Source organism: Bos grunniens, chromosome 6, assembly GCF_055505025.1.
Source record: "Bos grunniens cultivar Pamir isolate PY7600 chromosome 6, Bosgru_T2T1.0, whole genome shotgun sequence".
Classification (NCBI taxonomy): domain Eukaryota; kingdom Metazoa; phylum Chordata; class Mammalia; order Artiodactyla; family Bovidae; genus Bos; species Bos grunniens.
This window is the reverse complement of record NC_141170.1, coordinates 8,488,877-8,512,979: the sequence shown is the minus strand read 5'-3', so window position 1 is coordinate 8,512,979 and position 24,103 is coordinate 8,488,877. Positions and strand designations below refer to the sequence as shown.

Below are 24,103 nucleotides of genomic sequence, written 5' to 3'. Positions count from 1 at the left end.
CAGTGTATTGATAGCTGTGTCCTAAGCATATCAGAAGAGAGGGTGTGTATGTGCAAGTTACAGTCTCTAGGGTATTTTTTTTTTTAAGCTGTAGTTAAGAAGAAAAAAGTATTAATATCTCATAGATTGTTCCAGAACACTGGAGTCAACAATGTGAGCAGAGCTGGCTGTGGGCCTTTGAGAAGTTCAGGGAGGCATGTTGTTCCTTATCATCTTAGTCCTGAGTTAATCTCTGTGTTCTGTAACACCCTTCCATTCATTAGTTTGCAAATCACATCAACTTGCTTATAAATGGAGCCTCCTCAACCTTTGCATCTCCAGGACTTGGCCCATAGGTACCCAGAAATGCCTGCTGACTCACGTGAAGATTGTGTTCCTGTAAAACTGGAATTTCTCTTAGGTGAGACTCATGTCCCGGGTATTGCCATTTCTAGGACCTTCCCCCAAGAATAACCTCTGGTTCCTTTTGATTGAGGCAGTATATAATTAAATTTCACCACTTTTTAAAAAATTTCAGCCACTAGGATATTAGTTCCCCAACCAGGGATAGAACCTGTGCTCCTTGCAGTGTAAGCTCAGAGTCTTAACCACTGGACTGCCAGGGAAGTCCTGATTTTCATCACTTTCATAGTTTCTAGTGTCCTGGGAGGTGTTAGAGAAACTAACAAGAAACTAAAATATGAGAAACTAACCTCATATTAGTTTCCAGCAGTCATCTGAGACATTATCGTCTCGTTACAAGTCAATCAAAAAAGCCTCAGAGAGTTTGAGGACTCTTCCTGGGCCACTTAGCCAGGAAGTGGTAGCAATTGGATGTAAATCCTCTTTGTGGAAATGCAAGATGGGACTGGTTCTATGCAGTGAAGGATTAAACTTGCCCATAGAAAAGTTTGATGCTTGACTGCTCCTGGAATGTAACCTCTAAGCCCTTGGAATACTCTGTTTACCCGAGTTCTAGGGCCACACCAAGTAGTCTTGGCTAACAGTGTGATTTATCAGGGGGGGCTTGGGACAAGCAATATTGGCTTGACTTCTTGGAGAGGTTGAAGGCTCAGGTCAGCCACGTGGGCAGCCAGCCATGCCTACGTGACCAACTTTCAGCAAAAATCTTGGACACCAAGGCTCGGGTGAGCTTTCCTGGTTGGCGGTACTCCAGTGCATGCATGCTCAGTTGCTAAGTCATGTCTGACTCTTTGTGACCCCATGGACTGTAGCCTGTTAGGGTCCTCTGTTCATGGGGTTCTCCAGACAAGAATACTGGAGTGGGTTGCCATTTCCTTCTCCAGGCGATATTTCCAACTCAGGGATCAAACTTGCATCTCTTGGGTCTCCTGCATTGCAGTTGGAATTTTCCTGCTGAGCCATCAGTGAAGCCCAATACTCCAATGTCTTGTTGCATATTGTTGCTGGGAGTCGTAGCTCTGTCCACAGCTCCGCTGGGAGAAGAAAATTTATGCCTGGACCTCTCCTGGACTCCAGTCCTGTGTGCTTCTTCCTGTTCCTGATTTTATTTTCTAAATGTATTTATTTATTATTTTTAATACTTATTTACACAGGGAGCTCAACCTAGTGTTCTGTGACAACCTAGAGGGGTGGGATGAAGGGGGTCAGAGGGAGGCTCAAGAGAGAAGGGACATATGTATACTTATGGCTGATTCATGCGGTTGTATGGCAGAAAGCAATACAATATTGTAAAGCAGTTATCCTTTAATTAAAAAAAATTAAAAGTATTTATTTATTTGGCTGCACCAGGTCTTAGCTGTGGTATGTGGGATCTTTGATCTTCATGGCAGCACGTGGGATCTTTATCTGCAGCATGAAAATTCTTCTCTGGGGATGTGAGATCCAATTCCCTGACCAGGGATTGAACCTGGGCCCCTGCACTGCGGGCGTGGAGTCTTAGCCACTGGGCGATCAGGGAAGTCCCCCTGTTTCTAACTTTAATCTGTGTCCATTTGCTGATATAAACCATAACCTTAGCATAATAGCTTTGTTGGGTTCTGTAAACCCTTCAAGCAAATTATTGAACCTGAGGGTGGTCTTGAACTCCCAAATGCTCACAGTTCCTCTCTGCAATATTGATGTGAAGATCCACAAGAAAGGTAATGGCGAGTCGTGATGAGTGGAAGTTCTGAATTTGATTCCCTGGCCTTGACTCTTACCCCTTCTTCCTCAAGAGCTCTTGGTCCTTCCCCAGGTGGGGCTGGAACCAGGATGGGGCAAGCGAGGCACTCTAGTCCCAGACTTGTCTTATTTCAAATGTCTTATCCCGAATATGGAATTAACTCTATTATCTACCTTCTGTGGTTATGAGAATTAGAGTTACTTTTCCCCTCATGCTCAGCCCCTACTAACACAGAGTAAACTCAATCAAAGAGTGAGCTATTTGTCTGAATGGTTTGTAACCACAAAGAATTCTCCATCTTAAGAGAAGGTAAGTAATTGACTAAGATACAGGAAAGATATGTATGCTTTAGGTCAATTAAGGGGTGTAGACTCTACTCTGATAGAAGTAGGGCAGTTTCACAGGATTCAGATAGAGCACTCCCTCCCTCCTAGGGGAAACTGACTCTGTCTATAACTGAGATATCTGTGTTTCCTCCAGAAAATAAATTCCTTCTCACCCATCAGCTGCCCCTCTCTGAGTGATATGATAGTACACAACTATATGTTGATCGTCTATGTACAACATATATGTACTATATGTTGATCGTCTAAAGTCTGCAGATGCTGAAGGCCAGACGGCTTAGGATGTCCATAGCATGGTGGGTGTTATATGTTCAGTTGTGTCTGACTTTTTGTGACCCCACGGACTATAGCCTGGCTCCTCTGTCCATGGGATTGTCCAGGCAATAATACTGGAGTGGGTTGCCATTCCCTTCTGCAGGGGATGTTTCTGATCCAAAGATTGAACCCCAGGTTCCCTACATTGCAGGCAGATTCTTTACTGTCTGAGCCACCACTGCCTAGGATTCTCACAGCCTGGAGGGCACCCTATTTCTATAGGATGACATTTGGAACACTTCTTGGTCAGAACTAGGGCAATTGTTTTTAGCCTTGGATGCATTTGCTAGTATCCCCTGGAGAGACTTGCAAAGTCCTGATGCCTAGGAGTAAACATTCTGATTTAATACTCTTGATTGGCGCCGGCAGAGTAGTTCCTATAAGTTTCCCAGGATTCTAATTGCACCAGTATTTTAAAACTGCATCTTGCGTCTTCATCACCTGCTCGGCTGTTACCCTCCCGGGGACGCTGTGTCTTCTCCTGTCTACCCAACCTTTGCTTCTGTTGTTCCCACCACCAGGTGTATTCTTCCTTCTTTGTCTGTCTGTTGGGTACCAAGTCACTCTTTACAACCTGACTCAACGTGACCTTTCTGAACATCTCTAGACAGCCTGGTGCCAAGCAGAGATGGTTGCTGCCTTTTCTGTGTTCCCATAACATTTTCTAGACATTATCTGTTATGATACCTACAGAGAATTACAGGCTTTCTGTTTATCAATTTGTTCACTTGAGAGCTGGGACCTTGTCTTCATCACCTTTGTTTCCCCAACACCTCGTAGAGTCAGTCCCTGGCATGGGAGAAACATTCAGTGAATATTTAGTTGGACTGAATCGAGGTACTCAAAAGAGCTATCGTGTCACTGAGGCTGAAATACCCATTCCTTATGACGCCGGTCTCTTGTTTTGCGGTGGCAGTTGCTGTTTGGCATATCAATGTGCCTCCTTTGTGCAAACTCCGTTCTCCCTCTTGAATGTTGAAGCATTTTGCTAATTGCAGAATTGCCTGTGGTCACAGTGTGCTGTTTCTTGATGTGCCAGTCACAATTTAAAATGAAGTGCAAGGGCTATGGTTAGCAGGCTGGAGCAAGTCTCAGTTTATGCAAATGTTAAAATGCATCTGGGGACTGTATAGGTATAAATGAAAACCCAGAAGGGATATTTTGTCCTGTAGTCCATTCTAAGGTCGCACAACTTAATTTGTCATTAAGGATGACATCCATATTCTAATCGTAATGTTTAAGTCCTCCCCCTCCCCCCCGCCCCGTTTGTAGCAAATCTTTATGGTGCTAGTGGTTAAAGAGCCTGCCTGACAATACAGGAGATGTAAGAGGTGTGGTTTTGATCCCCAGGTCAGAAAGATCCCCTGGCGAAGGAAATGGCAACCCACTGCAGTATTCTTGCCTGGAGAATTCCATAGACAGAAGAGGCTGGCAGGCTGCAGCCCATGGGGTGTCAAAAAGTCTGACATGACTCCAGAGACTTAGCACACACAGCACAAGGCAGTGTTATACTCTGCAGATGGATGGATGCTTCAGAAATGAGCAGGCCTGGAGGCAGGAGTATCATTCATAGGGATCAGCAGGAATACACTTGATGGCCATGCTGTTGCTCAGGACCGTGTCCTAAGCGACTGCTTGTGAATGTGTCCATACTGATTGCTCATTGCCTTGAACTTGATAGTTGTATTTCCACTCATTTCTGTCAACAATACTTTGGAGGGTCTGTTAGACACATGAAAAGACTAGGAGCAAGATGTTAATCAACGGAGTTTTTAAGCTCCTTCCCTCTGGGTACCCTGAGAGAGGTTAGTGGCAAATGTGAGTCAGGCGGAGTGTGGATCAGGCAGACAGCAGTCACTGGGTGGTTCATGACTTCCTAGAGGGTGAAAGATAAGCGATCATAATGCAAAGAATGGAGGAAAGGCCAATGCTGGTCATCTCTGGAAGATGATCATAGTCTGAGCGGGTCTAGCAGTTAACTTTTTTTTCCTACTATGATGCAGTCAAGCCAAATGAAAACTCTTTCTCTCTTAGGTACCTGTCTGAGTATAAGCAGTCGGCCATACCAAGTTTGGACTTCCCCAGTGGCTCAGATAGTAAAGAATCTGCCTGCAATGCAGGATATCTGGGTTTGATCCCTGGGTCAGGAAAAACCCATGGAGAAGGGAGTGGTTACTCACTGCAGTATTCTTGCCTGGAGAATTCCACAGAGGAACCTGGTGGGCTACAGTCCATGGGGTTGCAAAGAGCTGGACACGACTGAGCGACTAGCATTTTCACTTTCTTTCACCCACATCAAGGTCAGCTGGTGTGGACTTTCTTGTTACTCTGCCGTCCTCAACCTGTAGCTTCCACCTTGTGGTCTAAGATGGCTGCTGTAGCTCCGCTATTACATCTATATTCCAGCCAACAGGAAGTAGAGATGAGGAAGGAAGACTGTGATCCACCTATGTTAAGGGCTTGACTCAGAAGTTACAATTCGGTACTTGAACCCACATATTGTTGACCAGAATAGAGTCACATGGCTACATCTAGCTTCAAGGGAAATTGGGAAATGAACCATATGGCCATTTAGCTGGATGGCCATGTGCCCAGCTAAAACCTTTATTATTCAGGAGAAGAGCAGAATAGATACTAGAGAAATAACCAGCCATCATTGTCTCATAGGAGACATTTTTCTGGCTACTGCCCAAACTCAGTGAAATTCCGGAAGTACTGGGAGGGATGAATTCAGAAGGAGACATATCTCAATGCCTTAAGTGCCATTTCAGAACAAGGAATCGATGGTTGAGGTTAAACATATTAGCATTTGGAGGTTGCCCAGAAAATCTCAGCCTCTAAAAACATATCTTGCTTGATGTATGTCATACAATGTTTAATGGTAATTTGACTTATTATAATATCTTAGTGAGAATGTTTGCCCAATATTCCCAAGAGTCCTAGGGATTCTGTGTGTGTGTGTGTTGGGGGAGGGTGTAACCAGGAGGACAAGAGTTGTAAATTTTCATAAAATTAATTACCTGAAAGAAGACATAAAAATTGCATGAATGGGGGTGTTTTCTGTATAATTAAGTTTCTATTTTGAAAAAGGCATCATGATTTTATGTGTGAGTATAAATGGTGTGTGTTTGTGTGTGTGTTTATACATATCTTTAACATGATCCTCAGTACTGTCATATGATGTGAATAAAGCATGCATAATTTCCATTTTATAGAAATTTGGTGGTTGGATCCCAAGTCTGGAGCTTAAACCTGATGCTATGATAAATAAAACTGTTTGGAGTAGAGCAACGTCTCAGGAGAGGATGGAGGTAATTTCACGTGGGAGGAATGTAGACATATGCAGTTAAAGGTTGGGCCGTGGTGGTTATTACAACAGTCTGCAAGTTCTTTGACATTTTTCTTGTTGAAGGGTGGATTCTGATCCCCCTCTCCTTTGATATGGGCTGGTCTTAGTGAGTTCATTCCAGTGACGATAATGTGAGGTTCGTGACCCTCCATGTCTCCCAATACTAGATTCTAAAAGGGCTTGTAGTCTCCACCTGGCTGGCTCTTGGGACTCTTGCTTGCTGACTGGGCCGCCATGTTGCAAGGAAGCCCAGGCCACGTGGAGTGACTTGGGTGTGTGTTTTGTCCACATTCATCCTTTGCATTCTCTCTTCTCTTTCTTGTGTAGAAGAAAACTCACTCCTAAGTTCTTGGAAAGTGGTGGAGATATTAGGCAAGATCTTCTCATTCCAAAGACACTGGGGCTCTTTTGTGAAATACACAGCAAGCACAGTTGATATTCTAGCTGATGGCAACACTAACTGTGCCTGTTACTCTCTTGCCCTGGTCTCAAAGACTTCTCTTCCAAAAGCTACAAGATATTTGCTGAAAATTTTCTCTCCTTTCCAGAAAGAGGGCTCCGCCTCAACCAGAGTTGCACTCAATTAGATTTGCATAAGCCTGTGAATTCAAGTTGGAATTACCCCATTAAAAAAAAACAAAAAAACATTTCATGTGTATCATAGTTTTCATTCCCACTCATAATATTATTTCTTAAGAAACAATAAGAAGTATTATTAATAAGAGTGTGATCACTGACCTAGAGCCAGACATCCTGGAATGTGAAGACAAGTGGGCCTTAGAAAGCATCACTACTAACAAAGCTAGTGGAGGTGATGGAATTCCAGTTGAGCTATTCCAAATCCTGAAAGATGATGCTGTGAAAGTGCTGCACTCAATATGCCAGCAAATTTGGAAAACTCAGCAGTGGCCACAGGACTGGAAAAGGTGAGTTGTCATTCCAATCCCAAAGAAAGGAAATGCCAAAGAATGCTCAAACTACCACACAGTTGCACTCATCTCACACACTAGTAAAGTAATGCTCAAAATTCTCCAAGCCAGGCTTCAGCAATATGTGAACCATGAACTTCCAGATGTTCAAGCTGGTTTTAGAAAAGGCAGAGGAACCAGAGATCAAATTGCCAACATCTGCTGGATCATAGAAAAAGCAAGAGACTTCCAGAAAAACATCTATTTCTGCTTTACTGACTATGCCAAAGCCTTTGACTGTGTGGATCACAATAAACTGTGTGGATCACAACAAAAATTCTTAAAGAGATGGGAATACCAGACCATCTGACCTGCTTCTTGAGAAATTTGTATGCAGGTCAGGAAGCAACAGTTAGAACTGGACATGGAACAACAGACTGGTTCCAAATAGGAAAAGGAGTTCTTCAAGGCTGTATATTGTCACCCTGTTTATTTAACTTATATGCAGAGTGCATCATGAGAAATGCTGGACTGGAAGAAACACAAACTGGAATCAAGATTGCCGGGAGAAATATCAGTAACCTCAGATATGCAGATGACACCACCCTTATGGCAGAAAGTGAAGAGGAACTCAAAAGCCTCTTGATGAAAGTGAAAGTGGAGAGTGAAAAAGTTGGCTTAAAGCTCAACATTCAGAAAACGAAGATCATGGCATCCGGTCCCACCACTTCACGGGAAATAGATGGGGAAACAGTGGAAACAGTGTCAGACTTTATTTGTAGGGGCTCCAAAATCACTGCAGATGGTGACTGCAGCCATGAAATTAAAAGACGCTTACTCCTTGGAAGGAAAGTTATGACCAACCTAGATAGCATGTTCAAAAGCAGGAACATTACTTTGCCAACAAAGGTTCATCTAGTCAAGGCCATGGTTTTTCCTGTGGTCATGTATGGATGTGAGAGTTGGACTGTGAAGAAGGCTGAGTGCCGAAGAATTGATGCTTTTGAACTGTGGTGTTGGAGAAGACTCTTGAGAGTCCCTTGGACTGCAAGGAGATCCAACCAGTCCATTCTGAAGGAGATCAGCCCTGGGATTTCTTTGGAAGGAATGATGCTAAAGCTGAACCTCCAGTACTTTGGCCACTTCATGTGAAGAGTTGACTCATTGGAAAAGTCTCTGATGCTGGGAGGGATTGGGGGCAGAAGGAGAAGGGGACGACAGAGGATGAGATGGCTGGATGGCATCACTGACTCGATGGACATGAGTCTCAGTGAACTCCCGGAGTTGGTGATGGACAGGGAGGCCTGGCGTGCTGTAATTCATGGGGTTGCAAAGAGTCGAACACGACTGAGTGACTGATTTGATCTGATCTGATTAATAAGAGTAATAACAATAAGAAATCTTAAGAAGTCATCTGTCTATTTGGTGTTTAGAAGGTTTTACCTTAATCTATGTTAGGCATTTTGGTAATGATCAGCTCACTGTCAAACATGTCTCTAGCCAGGCTAGAGTCCTCATTATCTCCAAAGATATATACATATATAGAGATTTATATAAATAATGGTTTCTTCACACTCCCTCACTTGATCTTTTAGGGTCCAGCAAAATGTAGATTTCAGTGCTCCCCTATTCCCTGATTTCTGAGATGATCTGTAACACAATACGGGGCAATAGACAAAGCTTTTGGGTTCAGACACACGTTGTGAGCCCATGACCAGATGCTTTACCAGCAGTGGACGTGTAACCTTCATGAGCTTCAGTTGTTGCTGTTGCTCAGTCATTAGGTCATGACCAACTCTTTGCGACCCCATGGACTGCAGCACTCAAGGCTCTCATCCTTCACTATCTCCCAGAGTTTGCTCAGATTCATGTCCATTGAGTCAGTGATGCTATCTAAACATCTCATCCTCTGCTGCCCTCTTCTCTGCCTTCAGTGTTTCTCAGCATCAGGATCTTTTCCAATGAGTTGGGTCTTTGCAACAGGTGGTCAAAGTATCAGAGCTTCAATTTCAGCATCAGTCTTTCCAATGAATATTCAGGACTGATATCCTTTAGGATTGCCTGGTTTGATCTTCTTGCAGTGCAAGGGACTCTCAAGAGTCTTCTTCAACACCGCAGGTTCGAAAATGTCAATTCTTCAGTGCTCAGCTTTCCTTATGGTCCAACTCTCCCATCTGTACATGACTACTGGAAAAACCATAGCTTTGACTTATCCCTTCCCTATAATGGAGGTAAAGTTGGTGATAATAATAATAATACCTTGTAGAAATGTGCTCATGATTAGAGAGGCAGTATGACTAGTAGCTGCCACATCATAGAACATTGACAGTTGGTAGCTCTTTTATGCCAGTACCACAGTACAATATAATCTCCTTCCTTGGGATTCCTTTAATGCCACCATATCAGTTGCAGTCACTGACATCTAGCCTTTGCTAGACTGACCTCACATCTCCAATTCTGTTCTCCACCCAAAGTCATAGCAGTAGACACATCTGTATATATCTTAATTTTTCAAGTTCCTGGGAGGCAGAGATCGAGCTTTACAACTATTGTGGAAATGTACCCAATCCATGAATGCCAATAAAAGAAAAAATAGAAAGAACCACTTAAAAACTCTTTTAATTCTATTGTGTATGTGTGTGTGTGTGTTTTAATTCTATTGTGTTTTTAAGGCTGTAGAAGGTAAGTTGGGACCTATTCTTGTGATTATTAGTTTTGTTTCTAAGAAGTACATTTAATAGGTTCTCTTCTATGATATAATTAAAGAGCATATGCTGTGCACAAATATCACCTCATTTAATCCCCTTGATTTCCCCACAAGGCAAATATTGCTGGCATTTCCTAATTATCATAAGTGAACTAAGGCTCTGAGAGGTGATACTCAAGGTAACACAGCTTGGACAGTGAAAAACAGGTACTTGAGCCTATGTCTAACCCTCTCCTGTGCTGGGCTGACTCTGCCTGAGAATGTCCTAGTCGGTAATGGATGTGAAAATCCTTCACAAACTCCACAGTGGAATATGAATGTAGGGGATTATCGCTATTATTTCTAGGGCAGGCAGGCTATAACCTCTTGTGAAATCATATATCAACCAGGAAATCCTGTTGCTGTTCACTGAATTGTACCCCAGTGACCCAAGAGATAATGCATTTCCCAGTGTACTTAGCTTAATAGTACGGACTGACCTGTACCTTGAACTGAGCTGAGTGAGTAATATTTAAATACAGAGTCTGACAGCTTATAACCCAAGGCAGCTCACGTCCCCCTTTGGCGAGCTGCCAAGCCAGGGAGGGAAGAACAGTGGGATGTGGGGATGAATAAGATTAGGGTTGGATGGTGTTTCTCCAAAAACAACCCATGGTTTAGATTTATTTTGGATACCTTGATGAAAGGAACAGCTTTGTGCATTTTGATTATCAAGAGTGCTTCTCGGGACACCGCCCACGGTCACCCTTGGATTGTCAATTTCAGCCGCCCTCACACTGGGCCAGAACCATTCCGTGTTGATTTAAAAACCCAGTGGGGGATCACTGGACTGGAGTTTGATATCCTGGTTCAACAGCCTGCTGGATCCTCCAGTGCCCGCAGGGAAGCAAAAATGCTTGCTGGACGCTTCTGCAGGCCAGAGTCAGTGGGAAGGCGAAGGGTGGAACATTTCTGCCTTAATCTGTTAATACTGGTCTAAAACTACAATTGAACCATAAAAGTTAAGAGCATGTTTGAAATAGAAGAGAGCTTGGACATCAAGGCAAAGACCCTAATTTTATAGACAAGAGAATGGAGACTCAAAAGAGTAAGCCTAAATTCATCCAATTCAGACATATGTTTTATCTAAATCAGTAAAATGAGGCATTCCTTATCCTCAGACACCCATTCTTTTTTGCCCTCTCATGCTGCCAACTGCTGAGAATAATATCTGTCCAAGTCAAGAATGACCCAAAAGGGTGATATTTAGGGAGTCATTTCCCTTTTTTGACTATAACAGCACTCAGCCAATCAACAAACAGGCAAGAACTCCACACAGCTCCTGATTAGAGTTCAGAGCTGTGAGGGGGACATGAGATGTTCTCAGTGAGGTACCAATTTCAAACGATGCTACGACAATGGGGAACTACCTGCAGAACTGTTTGATAAGGGCCTTATGTAGGAGGATATTTCATTTGGGGATCAAGTTTGGGCCACTGCTTTTTGTGTTGTGCAAGTCTGACACAAAACATAAAATTTCTCTAGGAGTCTCTGGACCTTTGAATTGGATTGGGGGCACTAATTAATCATACCCTTTTCTCCATGGGCTTGAACCAATGGAAAAATAGCCCCAAGAGCCAGATATTGATTAAAAAGAAGTCAGATTTATTTCAGGTGAAACTTGAGTTGGACAATGGAGATTAACTCCAGTGGCTGAGCTATACTACCCAATGTGGGGCTTGGAAAAATTATATCCCGTGAGATAGGATGTAAGAAATAGAGCAAGTATGACCCGGTGAAGATGAATATAGAAAGGGAGTTAGGGATTGGAAAAGAGAAGGGGAAGAGGAGAAGAGACCCATTGCCTTAATTCTCTAGTAAGTAAGTCTTTCCTCCTGGTGAAAACTGAATAGAAGGGGATGGAGAGGATGAATCCTTTTAAAGGCCAAGGAAGGATTATGCAGAGAGGGAGAAAAGATATAAACACTTGAAATCACTGAGATTCAGAACGAAGATAGGTACCCTGACTCTTAAGACTGTTTCTCTTGGTTCACACTTTATCTTAAGGGTCAGATAATAAGCAATGACTTGTGCGGGGTGGTTGAAGTTACCAATAAAGAGGCTGAAAGAAGGAGATGAGCATTTACCCCATGTCTGCTGTGCCTGGGGAGCTCCGTGCTGGGGGTGGGGGGTGGTTAGCTACATCATAATCCTTATCACGTGCCAGCCCTTTTCTGCAGCTTGGTACACTGCCATTCAGCACAAAAAATAGCTTATAAAAGGGCACATTCAAGCACAGGTCTCTGTTAAACTTGGCTCCTGTTCTTGTAACTCTGCTTCATCTGTCTGCAATGCAGGAAACCCTGGTTTGATTCCTGAGTCAGGAAGATCTGCTGGAGAAGGGATAGGTTACCCACTCCAGTATTCTTGGACTTCTCTGGTGGCTCAGCTGGCAATGAATCTACCCGCAATGAGGGAGACCTGGGCCTGATCCCTGGATTGGGAAGATCCCCTGGAGAAGGGAAAGGCTACCCACTCCAGTATTCTGGCCTGGAGAATTCCATGAACTGTATAGTCCATGGAGTCCCAAAGAGTTGGACATGACTGAGAAAACTTCACTTTCTTTCTTTATTAGAATATGTGTGATTAAAAAGAATAAGTTCAAAAGCTTCAGTAATAAGTCAGTAATATCTAGATGCTCCATGTTCCATTCATTCATTGAAAAGTTTTTGAGTGACTAATATGTACCATGCACTGTGCTAGGATTGGAGAGATGTTGGCTTCCTAGACACACTATCAGATTAGCGGACAGAGGGGGACAGAAGCTAAAATGATGTTGCTTTATGCTCCAAACATCCCACTGGTGTGTGTGTGAAGACAATTTCATCACATTTTGATGATGAAGCACCATTTGTTTCTTTTGATCTTTTAATCTGCAGCCTCTTTATCCCAGGCATTTGGACCTGAGTCCATGAGGAGGGATAAGGGACAGCTCTGAATGTTGTGCCAATTAGATGTTGGAGGTGCTATTGCTAGACAAAACTTGTATGATTGCATCTGTTCTAGCACTTACTACCCATGTGGGTTTCCATTTTACCACTTACTAACCATGTGGGTTTGAACAAATGGCTCAACCTTGCTGTGTCTTGGCTTCTTCACCTGCAGTAGAGAGATGCTCAGAGTAGAATCACAGCAGGTCACAGCTGGAAGACCTAAATGAAGTGATGAAAGGAAGAGCAGAATTCGCTTCACCCCAGGGTAACTTGCACTGATGCTGTAGGATCTGAGTTGGGCATGGAGGGAAGGTTCTGATAAATGGTACCCACAGAGGGGGAAGTGCCCTCATCCCCCAGGTGGCTGCATTCTCTGGACTAGCAGGGGAGGGGTCAGATGGATCCGGCTTTTGGGTGTGGGAAATAAGAATAAAATTCATGGGGGCTTCAAATTAGCCAGAAAAACAGTGGTGTCTACCTTCATGGCAGCAAAATCACAGGAAGCATGGACAATGTAAGTTATGTGTTAGTCGCTCAGTTGAGTCTGATTCTTTGCAACCCCAAGAACTGTAGCCCACCTGGCTCCTCTGTCTATGGAATTCTCCAGGCAAGAATACTGGAGTGGGTAGCCATTTCCTTCTCCAGGGGATCTTCCTGACCCAGGGATTGAATCCACGTCTCCTGCCCTGCAGGCATATTCTTTACTGTCTGCGCCAACAGAGAAGCTACAGCTGAAAGCAAGCCAGCAGTAGCAAATTGGACATGTGCACAAGGTTCAGGTCCCTGTTCAGGCACTCTGATTTGGGCTTCTCAGGTGGCACAGTTGGTAAAGAATCTGCCTGCCAATGCAGGAGATGCAAGAGACAGGGGTTTGAGAGAAGATCCCCTGGAGTAAGAAATAACAAATTCTTGCCCGGAAAATTCCATGGTCAGAGGCACCTGGCAGGCTACATCCGAGGTGTTACAAAGAAACAGACACGACTGAGCGTGAATGCACTAAGACACGACTGAGCACGAATGCATTAAGACACGACTGAGCACAAACGCACTAAGACACGACTGAGCGTGAATGCACTAAGACACGACTGAGCACGAATGCACTATGAGCTAATGTCATAAACTGACCCGAGACTATTTCTGAAGCCCTGGAATAACAGTGGTAGAAAATGTACCCAAAGACTGCTGGGTGACAGCTTTAAATCTCAGCGTCATTACTTACAAGTGGCATATTTTTAGATTCCTGTGGTTTCTCTGAGCCTCGGTTTCCTCATCTGTAAATTAGAAAAGCAAACAAACACTGTTTCACATGCTGGCTGTAGATTTTAAATATATTCAAGTCCATAAAGGTACTTTGCAAACTATCAAGCCCTGTCCTAGTTTGAGAGTTCGTTCTGTTATTTCCAACCTGGTTAGAGTGTCTGTGGATTTTAGTTGGTGGAGAGAAATTCTTCTAGTGCGTGTTCTATGCGGTAGCATCTTTGAACCTCATGTTCTCACTCATCAAACACCTTAAGATACAGAGGCACCTAGGGTGGCTGGAACAGAAAATCTATCACTTAATTCAGAGCCTCCTCCTTCCTGTAGCTCATTGGAAAGGGTGTGGAGAGCACTTCTTTTGTTGGGCGTGCTTCAAGAGGGAGAAAGAGAGCTGCAAATGAGAAATGCAAATTGAAGAAGATATCCAGCAACGTGCCTGGCTTTAATAATTGCTCAAATAAGAAAATCTAGTCTCCAAGCCCTCCTCTCCATGCATCCACTCACATTCACATTCACAATATTTTAGGGTCCAGGCTTCCAATAAATGTCACTAACAAAGATCCATCCCAAACCTCCTCTGTTCCTGTCACATCTCACTGCTTATTTTCTGTATCACGGTCATCACTGTTGGAAATGATTTTATTGTTTGATTTATGTGTTTGATTTGTTTTTATGTTTTTGCCCCGGTGATAAACTCCAAGAGGCCAGGTATGATTAATATTTACCTGAGTATCGCCAACACCTAGCTCAGTGTGTGGATCATAGTGGGAATTCAATAATTATTTCTTGAATGAATGAATGAATTCCCAAATCCTGGGGCGGGGGTGTGGGGCATTGGGAGACAGAATCAATGGTAGCAAGACAGAATCAATCAAAGGTAGCTACTTCTTGTTTGCAAGAAGTAACAATTGGGGCAGAGATGAAGCAGATGAACCGGAACTGGCAGGGTAGCCTGGGTGGGAGTGGTGGATAGTACAGCTCTCTAGGACAGGAGTCTGTGATGATGGAGGTTTTGGCAGCCAGGCCCCGGAGGAGGGTTGCAGACACTCTGGTCTGGACCCCCCAGTGACACAGTCATGGGCCTTTAGGACCAGCGGGCACAGAGGCCAAGCATTCTGAGCGTGCTTGCAAGGAGAACAAGTGTTGATGCCTGAGGTGGGCTGGAGGGTTGCCAAGGGAAAGGAAAGAGAAGCAGAGATGCTGGAGGCTGTTCAATGCTTGATGGAGAAAAAAAATATGACAAAGATCTCCCAGTGGTCTTTTCCTAGACTGCCTGCCTGGAAAACAACTCTCATTCAGAGACTATGAAAAAAATCTAAAAACAAATACATGAATTTTTTTTTTCTCTAAAGTCCCTTAAAACATCTAGCATTTTAAATATATGTGGGCTTCCCTGTGGCTCAGCTTGCAAAGAGTCCAGAATTTTAAATCTATGTATGTATTTATGAGTTGTTTTTGTTTAGTCTCTAAGTTGTGTCCAACTCTTTGCGACCCCATGGACTGTAGCCTTCCAGGCTTCCCCGTCCATGGGATTTCCCAGGCAAGAATACTGGAATGGTTTGTCATTTCCAAGTCCAGGGGATCTTCTCAACTCAGGAACTGAACCCACTTCTCCTGCATTGGCAGGAGGATTCTTTACTGCTGAGCCACCGGGAAAGCCCATTTATAAATGAGGCATTAGAATGAACACTTTAACCATATGATCTTATTCAGTCCTCCAAACAGGTGATTCCTCTGGTATTCCCATTTCACTTAGTGGGTAAACTGAGGTTCAGAGAGTTGAACTGACTTACCCAGGTGAGTAAGTGATGGAGCTCAGATTGGAAGCCAGCTAGTCTGACTCCAGATTCGCTGTTTTTAAATCATCATTGAGCATATGAATCATCTAACCTTGGCAACAACTTCTTAAACCTTATATAAGTAGAGTCCTGGTTTACTGTCTTGAATCTAGCTTTGTTTTTCTCAGCTACCATGGGATGATCTCAGTCATCTTTGCATCAGTCCCACATCTGTGAGTCTAAGCTTAAGCTCTCTACATCCAGCTACTGCTGATGTCTCAGGCTGGCTGTCTTCCAGCAACTTCAGTGCAACACATCTATAACTGAATTCACCATTTCATGCCCAAACCTTCTTTCTCTCTAACTAATCTGTCCTAGTTAAATGGCACACTCATTCAGCCAGCTACCCCAGTGAGAAATCTGGAAATTATTTCTAACACATTCCTTGCTGCATCTTGAAATGTCTTCCTCCTTAGGCTGACTTCAGTATACTGAGATCACCCCAATCGACACTGCCTCCGTTTGTCATCATTGACTATTGCAGCTGTTTGTCAATTGGTATCCTTACCTCTGGCCTTGTCCCTCACAAATATACCTTGTTCAATGTTACTAGAATAATTTTGGGTTTCCCTAGTAGCTCAGCTGGTAAAGAATCCACGTGCCATGCAGGAGACCCTGGTTCGATTCTTGGGTTGGGAAGATCCCCTGGAGAAGAGATAGGCTACCCACCCCAGTATTCTTGCCTGAAGAATCCTAATAGACAGAGGAGCCTGGCAGGCTACAGTTCATGGGGTCACAAAGAGTTGAACACAACTGGGTGACTGAACTGGTTCTTCTGTCATCTCTTCCTGCTCTAAATTCCAATAGCCTATCAGCCATTGGCAGGTATGTCTCTATTTTAGGTTTTTTTTTTTTTTTTTTAATGCCATCTGTGTATCTTATTTCTTTTCTCCTTCCATCTTTGCTTCATCCCTTCCATGAATTTTCTTTAGCTTCTTCTTTATGGAAGGTTCTGAAACTAACACTTAAGAAGGTTGACAATCTAAAAAACATTTCCACATGTACCACCTCATATCTCACAGCACCATGGACAGGCAGGTAGACTTCTCTGTATCTTACAAGTGAGAATGTGGGCTCGAATGGGTCACGTTCAATGCCCAGAGTCACAGAATCAGGAAGAGCTGCAAGTGGTCCTGTGTCCTTGGCTTCAAGTCCTGTCATTGCCCTGCTCTGCAACCCTTTGAAGGCAGGTGTTGGACACTTATTCATTCCAGATCATCATGCTACATTGTCAGTACATAGAGATAGTTGATCCCATGCGACTGGGACAAGTGGGGTTCAATCAGAAGCACACAGCATAATAGAGAGGATTCTATTGGTTATATACATTCAACATGTTCTGGGAACAAGTCAGTATACTTTGTCCAGTGAAGGAACACCTTCCTCTGTCCTGGCTACTTGGCTAATGGAGGGCAGTGGCCAGTTTCTCCTATAGCTCTTTGTGGCTTTGTCTGACTCAACTATGAACCACCAAAGCAAACACGGCACCTCACGTTGCTTTGTGTCTCGACTACCAAACACAGACGAGATCCCTCAATACGTAGCTATCTATTATATGGGTCTAGCTATCCAGGTGGCAGTGATAAAGAATCAGCCTTACAATACTGCAGATGCAAGAGACATGGATTCAATTCTTGGGTTGGGAAGATCCCCTGGAGTAGGAAATGGCAACCCATTCCTGTATTCTTGCCTGGAAAACCCCGTGGACAGAGGAGCCTGATGGACTACAGTACATGGGGTTGCAAAAGGGGGAGATAGCCAGGTGCCTGCAGGGACATGACTGAGCAACTGAACACACACAAGCATTGTATGGGTCGACCCTGAGGAATTTAGAGAGGGAAGGTGACTTAGGGAGCATCTTTGCAGACCATGGTTTTCTAGACTCCAGTCACCTATGCCCTATATGCCAACAATGGATCTGTGTAGTAGCTTGCACAAATTTCATGACATTTGGTTCTCGCCCGTATTCTCACTTACTATTTATTTACTCTTCATTATTCATTTCCGTTGTTGCCACCTTCAATTTTACAGGGAAAGAAATGAAAGCATCACCTGATCAGCGTACGTGCCCCAGGTAAGGAATGAGTGTCAGAGCTGAATCTGAACAGAAACCCTCATATCCTGGATCCTCGGGTATGTGGCCAGCCCTTCCTGCCTCTGTAGCTAAGGTTTTGCTTTTTTTTTTCTTCTGCTTTTTGAGCAAGAGAGCCATGCTCTAAGGAGGCTGCTGCTAAGGAGATAACCAGGTGCCTGCAGCCACCCGTGAGGTGAATGCAAAAAGCCTCAAGAATCCTCACGGGGGAAACTTTGGCCCTGCTTCCTGGAGAGGAGGAGAGAGCCCAGGAAAGGGAGGAATCTCCTGGGAGCCGAGCTCGGGAAGATGGCAGTTTCCAGGACAAGCAGGGGAAGCCAGACTGAGTTCTCTCTGAACTGACAATGCTCCCCATCTATTTCAAGTTTGTGTGGAAGGAAAAGGTCTAATGCCTTCTGAAAACCGTTCTGTCTTCCTTTCCAAAATGAAGGTCAGCAGGGGAGAGAGGCAGCGTCTGCGACGGTAATGAAAGAAAACCCAGATGACTGCAGAAGCAATTTAAAGATTTGCCTGGATTTGCTTAGGCCCCCGTGGCTGCGCCTTCTTCTTGCAACTCCTCCTCAACAGTCTGGATGAGGAGATAAACACATTTTTAAAAAGTCCAGCATCCAGGCACTTTTGAAACTAGGGAATGTGGGACCTGGGAGGCTGAAAATAGGAATCATGTATCCAAGCTTGTCAGAGAAAAGAGGATAGCGTTCAGCAGGTGTAACACAGGGAGAAAATCCCCTCCAGGAACAAGGGATATGGAGGTGGATTTCATCAGAAACAGACAGAAAGCTTGATTCATGCTTGATGCAGACCTGGATTCAAAGGCCCCTCCTTAAAGGGAAAGCTGCAGGCCAAAAGCGTTCCTTTAGGACGCTCAGAGACCTCATTAGCCCATCATTAAACAGCCAACGAGGCTCTGCTATGGCAACAGGCCAAGTCCAGAAGTATGGATGAAAGGTTTTCAAAATGTTGGAGTAGAAAACAAAGCAAGAGCCTTCAGGGATTATGGCAAGATTCCAAACTCCCTGGTCCGGAAGCTAGCAGACAGCATCCTCAGAACACAGGGGCAGTGACTTCACTCCAAATATTTCTTTGGCGTTCTCTGAGTGACTTCCCTTTCACTTTTCACTTTCATGCATTGGAGAAGGAAATGGCAACCCACTCCAGTGTTCTTGCCTGGAGAATCCCAAGGGAGGGGGGAGCCTGGTGGGCTGCCATCTATGGGGTCACACAGAGTCGGACATGACTGAAGTGACTTAGCAGCAGCAGCAGCCCTAGGAGGTGGACTTAGTAGGATTTATCCAGGAGCCCCTGGGCTTATACATTGCTCATCCCCAGGGCTCCCTCTCAAGCCAAAGCTGTTTCCTGTCCTCATGTTTGTTTCTTATCATAGGTCCAAGAGACTTCTTTCTTTCCAATCTTCTTCTTAATGGCCTCTGCCAAGCACCAGTTGCTCTCTGAATCATGTTTTTTTTTTTTTTTTTAAGTCTATCAATTTCTTATTTTTGTGTTGTCAAGGATGAGTACCAGGATCTCTTTTGAATGTAGGATTTTATTTTCACTTCCTACAAGGAAAGTGATGGAAATAATAAGACTCTGAACTTTAGTGAAGGAACTGATGTGTGACAACTTTAGACTTCTTAGAACTTGATTGTTTTCTTTAGATCCTGTCGTCGTTCTGGGACATTCCTAAAAGTCCCAAGGACTTGACCTTCTGGGCTTTTTTTGTTTGTTTGTTTGTTTCTGTTTTTGTTTTCTTGGCTTTTTTTGGCCATACTGCGGGGCACGTGGGATCTTAGTTTCTTGATCAGGGATTGAACCCGTGTCCCCTGCAGTGGAATCGCAGAGTCTTAACCACTGGGCCACCAGGGAAGTCTCTTGACATTCTGTTTTTATTTCTAAAGTTGTACATCATCTCCTCTGACCTCTTTCTCCTGAAACTTGCCACCTATACTTATTTTCACCTTTATAAAACTCTTCCACATAGAATTAAGCATGGATTGCCTTCTTACCATCATCCAATCATGATGCAATCCTCCTACTTACATGAATTCACTTTACAGCAGGAATCTCATATATTTATTTCTAGAAAATTCCTGAAATATCCTTGCATGTATTACATGCTCAATAAATAGGAACTGGAAGAGAGGAGGGCAGGGGTCTTAATATTGAAGAAACAAAAATGATTCCACCAGTATCATTTTCCCAGGTCACTGTGCTTTGTGGCATCGGAAAGCAGTGTCAAGTGACACGCAACGTGCAAAGTCAGAATCCGGATGTGTCTGCATGCTGAGTGAGGGAAGAGAAGGATAAGCGAGATGCCAGTTCATCTGTAACATGTGTCAAGATCTTCAGATTCTCAGACACTTGCACCACTATTCATTTTTGACCTTTGAATTATTATTGACTCAAGCTTTGCCTACTGGATTGTTTGATTGTCCAGTTTCTTGCTCGACTCTTAGTGTCCTTTGAGGAGGATGGCTGTATTCCCCCTGCACCAAGACTGACCATGGGTACCCTGGACCTTGGGTCCTAGGAGTCTGTTTCTCAGGTCCATTCTCTAAACCCCAGCTCCTCAGAGGGACTGAACTGGAAAATGGACTGTTCTTCTTCCTCTCTAGGTCTGGTGGTATCCTTCAGAATTCCAACCACATTTCCTCCCACTTCTGGTTACCCAAAGAAAATTCTGGAATAGTGAAACAAACACACACACACTTTCCACATTCTTTATGTTTCCCCAGATGATCCACATAGAACCTGATGGTAATTAGGAGGCAACCAGAAGCTGGTAACCAAGAAAGTCCATCCCCTCCCCACTCCTTCCATTCTTCCCTGATGTAAATGTCCATAGGCTTATCCTTCCTATCTCCATCAAGGTGCTCAAGTGAGCTTCTTGCTATAGTATGACAGACTCAAACATACAAAACCATAAAAAAACCACAAGTTAACTATTCAGTAGGGCTTTGGGTATCACTCACACACACTGAAAAATATATTGACATAGGAAGACAGAAAGTCCAGGTCCACATTTCCAGATCTTTCTTTCACTAGAGAACTGTGGGAACAGCCAAGTTATAATCAGAACCTTTCTTAGTGAGAGTGCAGTCAGAGAAAAGGGCATTTACTGGATCTGAGAGTCATAGGATCATCTGATATCTCCAACTTCCATCTGGGATGCTTCTGCCAAATTGGAATGAAGCCGAGTTATCATTTTCCCTTTCTTAAAGACTCAACGACGTCACAAGCCTCCATTGCTAGGATTAAAGTCTCAGAAAATGAGAGGCTGGGGGAAAACAATTTTAAAAATTTACTAAGTAGATTTAAATGGCACAGTGAATAAGTCTTCTAGGAGATATTCACTTGCTTTAGCCAGCCAGATTCATGACTATGAAACCCTGCTCCAATAAATAAGCTTCTTCTGGATGACTTTCTTCCTTGCTCAGGAAATATTGCTGCAGTTTCATAATCTGCGAGATTGAATATTTCACCCATTTATGTTGTGCAGACTGAACCTCTCCTTCAACTTTTTAAACCAGCCCTTCCTAGCATGTTTGTTAGCTTTTGCACCTGACTTTTTTGCTTGTTTCTTTCTGCCTTGTTTTCCTAGGTCCCAGGACAATGTCTGGCCATTTCACAAGCTATAAGCACGTTCTGGGTCCCTGACTCTTTGTTGGCTATGTTTTATTTTTTGGCTGAACAGCATGTGGGATTTTAGTTCCCCAATCAGGGAGCAAATTCATGCCCCCTGCATTGGAAGCACAGAATCTTAACCACTGACCCACTAGGGAAGTCCCTGTAGGATTTTAAACAAGATGTTCAAGAAGGATAAGGTACAGTTAAATTTAAGCAGTGAAGTGAAGGGGCAGGAAAGCCATGCCAAGTTTAGGTAAAAACAAGCCCTGGGTGAGAGAACAGACACTGCATAAGCAACAAGAAGGCCAGGGAGAGAGTGGACTGAAGAGGGGAAGTAAGATGAGGAGAAACGTGAATGATGTAGAGTCTCATGAGCCATGTGAGGAATTTGGGGCTTTGTCCTCAAGGTGATTCCAATACACTGGATAAGCAACAAGATCTTGGAGAGGGCTTGGATCACACTGGACCCATTGCCTCTCTGGTTCTCTGTTTCCAAGCTGATCAGTTTCCTTCTGATCAAAATAATTTTTCCATAGACACCTTAATATTTTCATTGAGCTTAGCCTGCATCCTGCTGCCTTGTCTTTGGGATCTTATTTTAAGGGTACTGACCTTTTAGTTTAACTCTTAGGAGGACAATCTCTGTGCCACATTTCCTAGTTCTGGAGGAGCATATGGTTATTACCTTCCTACCCACACTCCAGGAACATAATTATGCACACAGGTGTTTTAGGGATTCAGGCCAACAACAACAGCAACAGAAGATTTAAAAAGGGATGCAGTTTGAAATCAAGGTGTGTTGGGAGCTCTAAATGCAGAAGCCAGGCTGAAAACACTCAGCATTCTGAGAGAGAGTTAGAAATAAACACTTACGTCATTCCCTCCCTCCCCTGCATTGATGCAGTCCAGACAGATGATGGCCCAGCATTTTGGATTTGTCTGGTTTCCTCATTAATTCTCCTCTCTGTTCTGCTTTTATTATCTACAGTGACAACGGCACACTATCCCTCGGCAGCTCCTAAAGTCATCTAACTGTCATTAGAGCAATAAAGGCTCTCCTCTTTCCGAGCAGTAAACAAATTAAAGAGCTCCTTGGTGTCTAAACTTCTTGATGGAAGCATCCTTGTCTTATGATAGCCACTGTCCTTTGAAAACCTACTGCGTACCGAGGATAGTTAGTTGTGTTGCATACACTGTTTTATTTCATCTTTGCAATGGCACTTTCAGGCTAAGAATCAGTGGCCCGATATACAAAAGAGGCAGTGACACCCAGAGAGGTGAAATACTTGCCAATAAGTAGTCAGTCCATGGCCAGATCTGCATACCCATGCACCCTATCCTCTGTCCACGTAATTCCATGCTTCTTGCTTTTCCACACTGTTCTTGACATCTTCCCTCTCAATGGCTCTCCCTCCTCACTGAAGTACATACATACTCACTTGTGCTTTCTTTTATTAGAACATGTCCTTGAAATCTTGAGGGGATCAGACTTCTCACTCCTCTCTCTCACTCAAATCCCTAGTCATAGACCCTCATTGCTGGAGGGAACCTTAGAGATTATATTCTCTGGAGGTTTCCAATCTTAAGTCCCCAGATGGTTAGACTAGTTTCAATGTTCAGAAGTCTCTAGTTAAATCACAATACTGCTGTTGAGTTTGTACTACTGAAATATAAAGTTACATAACTGTTAGATGGAAAAGGCAATGGCAACCCACTCCAGTAGTCTTGCCTGGAAAATCCCATGGTTGGAGGAGCTGGGTAGGCTGCAGTTCATGGGGTCGCTAAAAGTCGGACACGACTGAGTGACTTCACTTTCACTTTTCACTTTCATGCATTGGAGAAGGAAATTGCAACCCACTCCAGTGTTCTTGCCTGGAGAATCCCAGGGACAGGGGAGCCTGGTGGGCTGCCGTCTATGGGGTTGCACAGAGTCAGACACGACTGAAGTGACTTAGCAGCAGCAGCAATTGTTAGATAAATACAACTTGTCTAATGGATAGAAAGCTTCTGAAGATGAATCCCATATTGAGTAAGTGGGGAAGAAAGACTTTATAAAAAAAAGAAGTTGGTGAAAACTCTTAGAAGTGGCATCAGTTTAGTCTGTGTTCTCTTTTATAAATGATTCAGTGACTGTCCACTGGGAAGGAAAATGGACACAGATTAAGCTTCACTGGTTTGGAAGAGATTTTATAGCATATGCTGTCCAACCATGATGCATTTCTAGCATGTGATAGACCAGTCATTGATGGAGAATTTATTGCTCCTTTAGACATCCTCTTTCAATGTAATAACATTGATTGTTTAAGATTCTTACTTTTCTGTAGCTGCTATCAGTTGGTTCTAATCCTTTGGAACATCATGCAGTAGTTCTTATCACTCTTCTCAATGATGTCCTTCATGCTCAAGGATAGGACAATTCTGGACTCACGGTTGGAAATGGCAGCATCACCAAAGTGATTACGTGGACCATGACTGGTAAGTCACTCGTTTTCCTAAACAAGAAAGACCCATAAGGCATTTTGCCATTTGACTCTTTTCCTCTGCTTTGGACCATAAAGAAAGCTGAGTGCCG

The 24,103-nt window shown here is 43.7% G+C and overlaps 1 long non-coding RNA gene across 1 annotated transcript; it reads left to right on the top strand.

Moving 5' to 3' along the window:
• Positions 1 to 263: 263 nt before the first annotated feature.
• LOC147370257 (uncharacterized) lies at positions 264 to 6,780 on the top strand. Its single transcript, XR_015166083.1, has 2 exons — positions 264 to 400; positions 6,000 to 6,780. It is a non-coding gene; the product is annotated as an uncharacterized LOC147370257 (long non-coding RNA).
• Positions 6,781 to 24,103: the final 17,323 nt, after the last annotated feature.